Raw genomic sequence first — 12,615 nt, 5'->3', positions numbered from 1 at the left:
CTAAGCATTGCTGTCTTTGAGTTTCAGAACAAGAACAGTGAAGGAGAGGAGTGACATAAGCAACCAGTTGACTTATCAATTGTACAGGACTACATCTTTGAAAAAGGTGCTCGTTTTGAGTTGTGGACATACTACATGTTTGTATAATAACTCCAATACAAGAAAATAAAATAACACTAATGGGTGACCCTTGAGCTGTAAATACTGTACTTGATCATTAATCTTCCATTTTAAAGCAACTTTATTTCCCTATTTGTGTACAGTTCTCTTTATGTACATAATAAAAACTTTTTGAGAACCTTTGGTAGTTAACTTTCTCATTGTATTGGCAGTAGTGATCGAAGTACATCTATTTGACTATTTAGCTTTGTTTTCGTTATATACTTCCAGATTCCTTGAAAAGCAGCAATAACAGCTAGACTGTTATTTAAAGTAAAACACTTTTTCAGCACTGTTTTCACTTCCATACTTTGGTGTAGATGCACAATGAAAAACCTATCCTAAGATTTCAAGAGCCTTTAAGTAGTTTTAATCTTTTGTATGTGATAGGAAATGTTTGGTAGTAGCCTTATATATGAAATTTACAAGTCAAACAATTTCCTCTCATTTATTGGATTAAATTTTCTGTTAAAATATTTTCAGTAACTTTTCATAGTTTATTGCATGTGCTGATAAATAACTCATAATAAAACTATACATCAACCTTCGTATGAAATGCACTGCCGTGAGTGAGGTTTAAGCTGTTTAAAGAATCACCATGAAAAGTGGAAAAGAATCACCACCCTCTGCAAGAAAGGCTTGTCTTGAAAGCAACATTAACTTACTAATAATAACAATAAAAAAGAAACACTACCTTAAACTGTAGCAACCTTTTAACAGTCTCCTTAGCCACTTAATCTCCTCACAAGAAATCAGCTGTTGCAATGGAGTCTGTAAAAGCAGTTATTTCAGTCTGCGTAGAAAAAAAAATTTACCAGCAAACATTCTCTGACTTAAAATAAAGCATTACAAAGTTTACATTGTAATTCGTCAAAATGGCATCTCTAAGAGTAGTAATTAATATGCTCATAGTGAATTAAGCTTCCTTTAAAAACACAATACATGTAACAGAAAGAGGAACAAATGGCATCTTTATGCTTCAGCAGGTTGACAAAATAAACTAAGCAAAAACACTTGCATGATGTTGACTCACAGTATTTTTTTCCCAAATGGTAGTAAACTGCTAGATGACAACCGGATGAACTACAGAAAAATCAGTCTGCTCTTTTTTTCTTTTGTCACCGCTTCTAAATTACGCATATCCACTTGCATAAACAAATCTTGACTACAGTCACAGAAGTGGGTGCTCAGATTCCATTCACAGAATCATCTAGGTTGGAACAGACCACTGTGGGAAGAGAAATGTTGTTTTTGCAGAGTTACATTGTTTAGAAGGAGGGAATGTGGTACTGAGATATGCTTACAGTGATAAGAAAGTTTAGCAGGTGACCCTGTAAAATGCAGACAATCAGACTCCTTAGGACAATTAAGTGTGAAAATCATGGTGTCAAGTCAGATAAATGAAGAAACATTACCACTTCAAGCAGTAAAAATGTCAAAAGAAATTTGAAATTTAACAGGCCGGCGACTGAAGGCCATGCATTGTTTGTGAAGCATCAGATAGATTGTGAACCTGGATTACCCACTCAGTGGGGAAACAGAGGAGGGTCCTGCCATCAAAAGGTGTGTTTTGGAACTAGTAGATGCGCTCTCTCCTGCTTGTGGGGCGCCTGCCATTGCAATCGCGAATAAATTACTACTTCACTGAGATCCTCGCCTGAGCCTAAGTTATTGGCTATGGAGTGTTTCTCACACCTCCAAGATCACACAGTCCAACCTCTGACCTAACACTAACAAGTCCTCCACTAAATCATATCACTACGCTCTGCATTTAAATGTCTTTTAAAGACCTCCAGGGATGGTGACTCAACCACTTCCCTGGGCAGCCTATTTCAATGCCTAACAATCCTCTTGGTAAAGAAGTTCTTCCTAACATCCAACCTAAAGTTCCCCGGGTGCAACTCTAGCCCATTCCCCCTCGTCCTGTCACCAGGCACGTGGGAGAATAGACCAACCCCCACCTTGCTACAGCCTCCTTTAATGTAGTTACAGAGTGTGATAAAGTCACCCCTGAGCCTCCTGTTTTCCAGACTGAACAACCCCAGCTCCCTCAGCCGCTCCTCGTAAGACTTGTTCTCCAGACCCCTCACCAGCTTTGTTGCCCTTCTTTGGACACACTTGAGCACCTCGATGCCCTTCTTGTAGCGATGGGCCCAAGTAAATGGGTGTATTTTTAAAGAGGTTTCTTCTCCTGAAGAACAGACTTTCTTGCTTTATGGGAAGTTTTGTTTTGGGGGAGCAGTGTTAAGCCATTACTCTTTGCTCTGCTTCACAACAAGAAAAAAAAAAAAAGCTTTTGGAATCAAATTCACTTTTTTGACACATGAGAAATAGTTTCACTTTTTCTATACCAAAACTAATTAGCCTTCCAAGGTGGATTTTACCAGAATAGGACTGTGCATTAATGCTTTGTATAAGGTATTACATATGTAGATGCCAATATAATATGGAATTTTGAATGTTTGTGTGTATATATATTTTTGTCCATGTTTACTTGAGCTCTTATAGTGGCTATAAATGCTATGTGTAAATTGTATTTTTTTACTCTTTTCTTCAAGAATAAAACCTGTTACTTCTTTCTGTAAGTATTCCTAGTAAGTTTAGGGAGAAGAAGTATAGTGTGAGTAGAGCCTATGTTAAGCTGTAAAATAGGATATATGTTTAAAATATATAGAGGATTTTTTGAAAATGTGTTCCTTTTGTCCAAATTAATTATGGCATATATCAGCCCAACTGTGTTGACAGGCTGTAGAACAACACTGATTACTAACATTCCACTTGTGATAAACATTGGCAGTAGTATTTTTTTTATAAATTGTTAAATGCTAAATGAAACTATTGTAGAATACAGCTTAAAATCTTATCAGTAGAAGGGGAGACAGAGTAATCATTTCTGTGTGAATACAGCTTTCTATTTAACAAGTAGTGTATTTCAGCACAAGCATTCCAAAAATAAAGCTATCCCTTTGCACAATGCCTAACTATAAGGTGAAAAGTCCCTTGTCCTGTTTAAAAAAAAAAAAAAAAAAAAAAAAAAGACATGAAGAAATTAATGCTTCTGCCTGTACTATTTGTTCTTTCATCAGTGCTTTTGCAGCTGAAGGTAATGCATGTTTCAAAAGCTTACTGTGTGTAGTCCCTGCTTTTAGTCAATTCCTAGTACCCTTCAACATAATAGGAATGAAATCTTTTTGTCCACATGCTTCTCAGCATAAACCATTGCCTAGTTTTTGAAGAGCCATCAGCTGGGAGAGGTGTGCAGCCCTGTTCCTGGGGCTTTGCTCACAGACTGTTTCCCTGTTGTACACTAAGCTTGCACTCTAAGTGTAGGACAACAGAAAACAGTTACATGGAGGTGAGATGGATGGGAAGTTCAAGGTACAGATACCGTTGGTTGGCATGCCAGAATTTTAGGGTAAATATTTTTCTAAGCCATGATTAATCCTGTTATCACAAAGCTAAGTAACTTGAGTGATTAGGGATAAAGAAGAATGGTGTTTGAGAAGGTCTGCTGGACAGTGACATGACAGACCTGCTGAATGTGGGTGAAAAACCTTTGTAATGTGTAAAAAGGAAGGAGCCAGGACTAGGGGAATAAAAGGTAGTGCAATAAGAAAAGAGCAAAAGCTCAATCTGAAAAGGATGTTTTCTAATTGTTTTTCCTTTCTGCAAGGTAAGTTTATCATTCTACCCATAGAAGTGTAGATATCTTTCAAATTCAAAGAAATTAAAATTCAAGGAAAGATATTTTTACTTTGTTTTTATAACAGAGAGAATAAACAACATATTAAGTACCTCGCTGCACCAGATCATCTGCTCTGAATTTTTTGCTACTCCTAAAGGAAGACATAGTCCTTAAATTAGAGGGTTATTACTCTAAAAGAATTGGATGGCTTGTTTCTCCAAGTCAGAAACTTGAATTCAAGTATACCTTCTGCAAAGTATAAGTTCTATCACTAGATGGTGATCTTGGTCTGTGCATGCTTTCTTTTCCTTCCTACCTTCCTTCCCATTTTACTCCCGTACTGCACTTCCAGATAATGACCAAAACAATAATCCTCATCATCTGTTGTTTTAATGCTGTTTCTGAGTATTATGTTTACAAAGGCAAGAAGTCTTAGCACTTGAAGCCTAATGGTGAAGAGAAACAATGTCTGCATCTTTTTTCTCTCAATATATATCTTTCTTTACAATGTCCAGTATTCAAAGCATTATTTATGGTTGGTACTGTGCTTGAGATTTAGCATTGTACTGTATAACACAAATGCTTTCAAAATAAAAGCTACATGAGCAGGTATGAAGATGCAGACCAAAGCAATTATGTGAATATTAAATCACTTCTTATATGACTAGAAGAAGAAATTGATTTTTTTTTTATATATATATATAAAGGAATGTAGTAGTAATGGGTTGGTTTTGGAATCCAGGACAAAAATCATTTTGCCTATAAAAGTGAGAGGTGGCAACAAACAGGAGAAAAAATGAATCACTCCTTGAGACTTTGCTTCTATTCAACTTATTAAAGCATCTGCCTTTTCTGATCCACTTTCTTTCTTTCCATGTGATGCAGCTCTAACTCTGCCTTTATAGACAGTGATAAGCTGGGACTTTTTAAGTAACTTACTAACGTGATGGGTTTTGTCATCTGTGTTCACTAATGCAAGTCAGAACTAAGAATCACACAGAATGACAGAATCATCTAGGTTGGAAGAGACCTCCAAGACCACCCAGTCCAACCACTTACCTAACACTAACAAGTCCTCCACTAAACTGTATCACTGAGCTCTGCATCTAAATGTCTTATAAGCCTCCAGGGATGGCGACTAAACTGCTTCCCTGGGCAGCCTATTCCAATGCCCAACAACCCCTTCAGTAAAGTTCTTCCTAATATCCAACCTAAACCTCCCCTGGTGCAATTTTAGCCCCTTCCCCCTCATCCTGTCACCAGGCACGTGGGAGAATAGACCAACCCCCACCTCGCTACAGCCTCCTCCAAGGTACCTGTAGAGAGCCTCCTCTTCTCCAGACTGAACAACCCCAGCTCCCTCAGCTGCTTCTCATAAGGCTTGTTCTCCAGACCCCTCACAAGCTTTGTTGGCCTTCTCTGGACTCTCTCGAGCACCTCCATGCCCCTCTTGTAGTGAGGGGCCCAAAACTGAACACAGTACTCAAAGTGCAGCCTCACCAGAGCCGAGTACAGGGGGACAATCACTTCCCTAGACCTGCTGGTCACACTATTTCTTATGCAAGCCAGGATGCTCTTGGCCTTCTTGGCCACCTGAGCACACTGCTGGCTCATATTCAGCTGACTATCAACCATCACTCCCAGGTCCTTCTCTGTCTGGCAGCTCTCCAACCACTCATCTCCCAGCCTGTAGCTCTGCTTGGGGTTATTGCATCCCAGGTGCAGGACCCGGTACTTGGCCTTGTTGAACTTCATACAGTTAGCCTCAGCCCATGAGTCCAGCCTATCCAGATCCTCCTGCAGAGCCTTCCTACCCTCGAGCAGATCGACACACGCACCTAACTTGGTGTCGTCTGCAAACTTACTGAGGGTGCACTCGATCCCTTCATTCAGATCAACGATAAAGATATTAAAGAGACTAACCTTGTGTTTGTCATGGTAGTTTCTTTGCTGACAGGAGATCCAGATCAACTAATATCCTGACTGACTGACCTACCTTATGAAGATCAGCCTTGTAAGCAACCAGATCAGTCAAAACAACATTGGAATCAAAGGTGAGAGAAACCTATCAATTCCCCCGGAATGTTTGCAGGACCTATTTTGCAGGTTGGCTGTCTTACAGGACGTTATCTCCCACAGGGAAGCTTCCAAACTGTCCTTCAGTGAACTTCAACTACATGAGTAATTACAATGGAAGAAAAATGCCTGAAATTCCTAGTACAAGCTTTATAAAACATACTTTCACCTATGTGCCTAAACAGGCACATAAACAATAATTATGATTATGCACAGGGTTGAGCTGCTTGTTTTCATATTTAAGATTTGACTTTAAACCTGACTCTACCTCCCCTCCTCTTAGAAATACACATTTTGAACCATTAAGTTCATAGCATGCCTTGGATTTGATAAATTTTACTACTTTATATTTTCCAGACTGGGTGATCAATTCGGGAGGTTGGTTTCAGACGAACATGCTGTCTTGAACATGCAGTGTTGCAGAACCTTAGGGAAATCCAACATTATTTTGGAGCAGAAGGATGGACAGTAGGTGACCTAATGATGAAGGGGCTTTTTATCAAACATTGGGACTTGAATCCCAGTTGTCTTTGAAATTTTCTGGCACTATCACAATAAAGATAGCATCTTTTGCAATTTTTTCAATGTCTGACAATTTATATTTTGGTTGAGAACTGTTCTATGATACAGTATTAACAAACGCAGCCAACGAGTTCGCTTATGCCATTTTTATTGATTTTGTGAAAATGTGTTATTCTGTAATGAAATGGAGGAAAGGGATAGCTTCAGTCTTTGGAGGTCACTAGCAATTCAATGTGAACTCCATTTTTTGATCAGTAAGTTTAACTTTGTCAGCACCTGAGTACAGATTTCAAGTAGGTTAATATTAAAAGACTTCCAGATTTCTGATTTTATTTATTTTTTTTCTAACCAGGTTAAACTTAACTTTTCAGTCTTTGGAGTGCCTCTGATAACCGAAGTCATACAACTAATTATTTGAGGAGGGAAAAATCTGTTACATCTCAACTGTAAACATCATCAAGATACCCTGTGGAAAATTCCAGTTGAAAAAATAAATGCTGAGTCCCTGTTGTAATTTTTTATTGCTAATAATGGTAATATTCTGCTCTTTATCATAAGTCTGAGGGGTGACTTTTCTAGTAAGCTTGTAGTGTAATAGTTTAATGTGTTTGTCTTTGAGGGCCCTCTGAGCACATACAATGTAGTGTTTTGATCATGTGTCTGAAAGGTACTTCAAATAAACTGTAAGGGTGAGATTAATTACTCCAATAATTAAACAAAAAGGGTAAAGCAAACATTTATTAAATTGCATGATAGGCTGTTGTTTCTCCTGTCAAAACACTAACTTAGTCAATGAATCTCCCAACACTTCTGTGTTCAAACCAGTTTTGATCTTGAAATTTGTGGAGCTGTGAATTTCAAAGAAATAACTCTCATTCAAAAAAACAACACCAAATATTTAATCTGATTGTAAATCATGTCCTTACCTAGGGTCAGACTGAATTCTGAAAGTGCAAGAGGAATGAGTACTGATAGACACCTTCCTTCTGAGACCAAACAGTCCAGTGTGACCCCTCTGAAAACACACTACTGATCAGCACTGTGATCTGGATGAAAATACGCAAGTATAGCTGATTAAGAGATTGTTGCCTCCAACTTTGGAAGTCCACATGAGAGAAGGAGTTAGTCTCTGCTAGTGAAGTCTCAGAGTCAGTGAAACAGTGAGCCCCATCCTACTATGAACACCAGTATTTGAGCCTTCAGAGAGTATCTTTGCTGTTTGTTAAAGTGGCTATTAGAAATTTTAACCTGAAAGTCTGCAAGATGCAGCCTAGCATTCGGCTTCTTCAGGCTTCAGTTTGGCAGCTCTTCCTCAAAGTGTTTGACATTGGTCTCCCTTGGCTGATAAAGATACAATCTACTGATTTCACTATACACCTAAATTAAGTATTTAGGACTTAATATGTAATAGACCCATGGGAAAAAAAAAATAAAAAATAAAAAATAAAATAAAAGAAAAGAAAAAAAGAGCAGAAGCAAATGGTGCTGCACCTATGTGAAACTGTGAAACTATTAGTGATTGTAACACTATTTGCCCTATTACTTCCTCTGAATAATAGATGGGTAAAAAACAGGTTATATCATCTGATCTTTTCAGCTACTCTTCTGTAATTGTCAGGAAATTTCTCTTCCCAGGGTCAGTTTCACAAACGTGCAATTTAAGAGGGGCATGGACATATTGCTTGGCTTGTACTGTAACATGAAAGTGATGGATGAGAGCTTATGTATGTCTCAAGACCGTAAGAGCATGCATCATTTGGGGGATGGGGTTGGAAGGTCATACCTTTTGCATCTAGAACATCGTGTAAAAGAGCCCTGCTAAAAGTGAATTGGATGTTAGTTTTGTTCCTTTCCCTGGCAGTAAATACTCTAAAATCTCCGCAGTGCTTGCATAGTCTCTGCTCATTTATAAACAGCACAGGGTCCTAAAAGGCTGATCTAAGCTTTAGGTGTGAATAGCTTTATGAGTAGCTTGCTTCTCAGTACTTTCAATCCACTAACAGGTGTCACTCTATTGCCTTGTCATTCACAGGTTGTTGTGGCTATTGCAGCAGCACTCTGGAGAAAGGCTGTAATTTACCTGCGCTGATCTCTATTCCCATCTGGTTCTGCTGTCATTCTGTAACTCACTTGTTACAGTGAGTATGATATCAACTAAAAATATGGAATGTATTTCTTTCATTACTGTAGTCAGTTGAGGTATACACGTACATAATAACTGCTCTAGGCATGCACTGTCTCATATGCATACTTACTAAGGTAATATAAGCTGGAGTGAAGGCATAATTCCTCATCAGTACTGGTCTCGCAACACACAATTCTATTTAATTGCTCTTAACAGGCTTTTATGGGTTTTTAAATCTCTGCTATCTGCCAGGTCATATTCATTTTGTATGTTTGTTGGCACCTCTGTTGAATATTAGTCTCTCTTTCAGTGAAGGTAACTTTCTTCCAAATTGCTTTTAATTCCTGTCGAAGGTTTCTCTCTGGCTTTCCATTTTAAAATTATAGTGATTCTTTTATTTATATGGTGATTCTTTGATTTGTATTCTGACATGAAATTACAGCTGCTTTAAAATTTAAAATTTAATTTAAAAATAAAAATAAAAATCTCTTTGCCTTTCCCAGATTACCAAGAAACAATCTGCTAAGAAACAGCAGGGAGATTCAAGATGAAGAGATGTGGAATTTTTGCAAGGGTGTCTGCTTTACAATATTTTGTTGTTCATTTGCTTTCCTGCCATGATAAAACTGTGTTGGAGTGTAGAAAGGAGAAAAGATGTATTGATGTAGTTTCGTTTTTTAATCTGAGAACTGGGGTTATTCTTTAGCTAGATGAGCATTACCACAGCTTTGATTAAAGAATATTCAGTGTCTTAAATACACTTTTGACCAGCTGCATGTTGTAAGATTTCTAGGATGTTTTTCTAAGCCAAAAGACATTAATAACAAAACAAAACAAAACAAAACAAAAAAAAAAGGAAGAAAAACAAGGAAGACAGTCAACAGAATTTTGAAACTTTGTAATAACTCCAGGATATATCTTGAAATATATTGATGATTTCATTCTTTGCAGATGACTGTTCACATTGCAAATGTCCCTGTAACAAGCTATTGCCATGTTCTAAAAGATGTCAAGGATTGAATGGGTTTGGGAGTAGAACAGTTTTCTTCCTGTAAGTGTTCATCATTTCATTAGGGTAGTGGTATCAGAGAGGGTCTGAAGTGGTAGAAAAGGAAAACACGAAGTCCTACTGCTGTTTTCTGTGATGTGTGATTTATGGGTAGAGTGAATATTCTGTGTCTTGGTACTGTATGAATAATAATGTTAAGTCTTTCAGGAGAATTACTGTTATTTTAAACATCCTTTTATTTTCATCGAAAAATATTGGATAGCTGTTTCATGCCACTTATTTTTGTAAATAACCACTCCATGTTTTGCTGAAGCAGCTGTAAAAGCAAGGCATACTTTAGTAAATTCTTTTCACCCATAATTCTTTGTTGCTGTACATTTTATGGGTGTGTTGATCCAATGGCAAAAGAAAGGGTCAATTTTGTTTTTAAATCTTTCCTCTTGTCATAGCACAATCAAATTGCATATAGATGGGTCCAATCTCAAGTACTTCAAGAAGCAGAGGGGCTTTCAAAATAAGATATATAATGCTTGGCTTCCTATAGATGTTTTCCACAATATGGAATAAAGGTGAAAAAGAAATTCTGAAGTAAGAAGGTCCACATACACAGTTCTCTCTACTGTTTATGATCGTACACACTCTCTACTGTTTATGACTGCAATATGGTGGTATATTACACATTCACAGTCCTATACCCCTTTGCATCATGAAATGCAAATGCACTTCTCTTCCTCCAAAAGTGGCTTCAGCCATCAACAGTAATGTGCTATGCTGGTATCTGGAGAACAAACTTTAGTGCAGCCATTAGGATATGTTTTCTTATGGGCAAATGGGCAACTAGTGAGAGGAAATTCTGTGGAAAAAGTTGCTGAGTGATGTAAGACTTTGAAAAGAAGTAAATGAATAGTTGGTTATTTAAGGGGAGAGAAAGATGTTACAGGTTATTTCTGGGAGTTAGAAGCAAGGTCTTTTAGCTAATTAGCTGGAAAAAAAGGCAAGTTTTAATTTCCCGGACAATTAGAATGAATGCAAATGTCTTCTGCTTTCTTTGGAAAACATTCCTAAACACATCATATTACAAGAAGTATTAAGGACCAGCAATAACAGAAATGGGAAGTCTAATAATTAGCTAATTAAACCTAGACAATAGATCCAACACTCATAAATAAGTTAACTGTCTCTGGCTGGCACTGAATAAATCAAACCTTTTGCAAAACATGTTTTGAATGAAGGCTAATTCAATTCCATATAATGGCTTCTTATTTTCTTATGTAATACTAAAACAAAGCAGCAAGACATTGATCTTGTAAGTTGAAAAGGAAAGAGTGAAATTGTGACACTGAAATTTTTGCAGAGAGATGATTACTGGGGGGAGCTTGTCTCCAGTTGGTATAAACAATCAGTGCTTTGTTATTCAGCTTTACTTTGCAGGTGGTTTTTACAGGAGCAGTAGGTTACCCCTAGGCAAGCTAGATGCCTAGTCAGATTGTTTCACAAAACAGAAATGGATAAAACCTTTAGCTATGTGTTGGGGCTATATGGGAGGGAAACATTGCTTCTGATTAAATGTCTTACTTCCCTTTCGTTCTCAAGTTCTTCCCTTTTCATTCCATAGCACACCTGTGGCAACATCCTTAGTTACTTGCCTGGAAATTAATCACAGTTCTAAGTGTGTTTAGCTCTCTGTACTGGCAGGACTTAGAGCACTATTGCTGCAAGTGGAATGAATGGAGGTGCACATGGCTTTCTGTGCCGTACTGGGGCTACTGGCCCTACTTGGCCATTTTGCTTCTCTTAAATTAATCGTGTTAGGATAGACTTTACCAGAGTGAGTGCCTAGGCTAGATTTTATTTTTCACCTTTAAGCAGTAACGTAATTGGCATGCATCCAGGAAGGCAGTGGCTGGGGAGGTTAGGAAGGAAAGAATAATCAAGGAAATAATTGTGTAGGAGTTGTTTGAGTGTGAGGAAGTTGAAACCAAGAGTCAAGCCTATAATAGGTTTGTGATGAATACATACATTCAGCTATAAGCGGTGCCTGCAGAGAATACTGATTTTATGTTGTTGTTTGCGGGCTTTGTATCACTGTTCTAAAGTGCTATTCTTGTTTTTCCCAAATGTATTACTCTCTGCTAACGTGCCTGAACTGGAAAATTAAGTCTGAGCAACTCTGAATGCTTGGGAAAACTCAGCATACAAATCCAAACCAAAGAATTCATATTCTTCTCCAGTGTGTGTGGAACAGTTTTCCATGGATTTGATTGGAAAAGCAGCTGACTTCCCAGGTGATTTGGAGTTGGCATGGGACAGAGGGAAAGTGACCAGGGCTTCTAGATAATACCTTATCCTTGCACAGCTCAGGTACTCACAAGGACTGTGTTCTCTAGTAGTAGGGAAAACAAGAAAGGGGATGCAAAATATCTCAAGTTCTCAAAACATCTAGTACTCTTACCTGTCAATGGGATGGACAGCTTTGTCAGTGAGGAAGCCTCTGTGAACAGACATATGAGAGGAAGGGAAGGAATTAGTCCATGGGAGTGAGTGGGAGGCATTACAACTAATGTTTATTTCTATGACTCTGCCTTTCTTCAGACTCACAGACTGGGGACAGATGAAATGGAGAAAGCTCTGTTAGTATATGAATTACTGATGAAACAAAGGGCAGATTATTTTGTATGCTCTTCTGAAAACAAAGTAAAAGTAATGGCAACCTTTGGGTGTTTCTTCAGGAGACAGTTATGCAGGCAAATTCTGCATGCTAAATAGCTTTTTATCACTTTATCTGATCATGTTGACACTTAACGTGGTCTTAATTAGAAGCTGCTGGAGTGCTTGAAGATAATTTTCAATCCTTGCAAAATGACAATGACTGTTAATCTTAATTTATTTTTTTTTAATATGATGGTCTAAACAGTGTCCTGTGAGGTCTTTGAGAGATCTGTCATGCAGTTAGAGTTGGAAATAAAGCCCTGCATAAACAGCAGTACAATACCCACAAATGGCATAGCCAGGCAAAAATATGCATTAAGAAACAGTGCC

At 37.9% G+C, this 12,615-nt stretch overlaps 1 protein-coding gene across 7 annotated transcripts in view; it reads left to right on the top strand.

Annotated features, from left to right (window-relative positions):
* LOC309875139 (uncharacterized protein) overlaps positions 1-12,615 on the top strand; it is an 80,978-nt gene that overhangs the window by 46,120 nt on the left and 22,243 nt on the right. The window contains exons 5-10 of one of the 7 annotated variants that reach the window (XM_082754240.1): positions 5,787-5,898; positions 6,278-6,388; positions 6,795-6,975; positions 7,373-7,506; positions 8,475-8,580; positions 9,071-10,950. The exons of 2 other annotated variants lie outside the window; for them this stretch is intronic. The gene's annotated coding sequence lies outside the window, so the exon portion shown is untranslated. Of the gene's footprint in view, positions 1-27; positions 222-5,786; positions 5,899-6,277; positions 6,389-6,794; positions 6,976-7,372; positions 7,507-8,474; positions 8,581-9,070; positions 10,951-12,615 lie in introns of those variants that run through there. 4 more of the 7 variants (XM_082754241.1, XM_082754243.1, XM_082754235.1 and 1 more) reach the window with 4 other exon arrangements.

This window comes from Aythya marila (assembly GCF_965140915.1).
Source record: "Aythya marila genome assembly, chromosome: 2".
In the NCBI taxonomy this organism is placed as follows: Eukaryota; Metazoa; Chordata; class Aves; order Anseriformes; family Anatidae; genus Aythya; species Aythya marila.
This window is presented reverse-complemented; position numbering and strand designations above follow the sequence as displayed.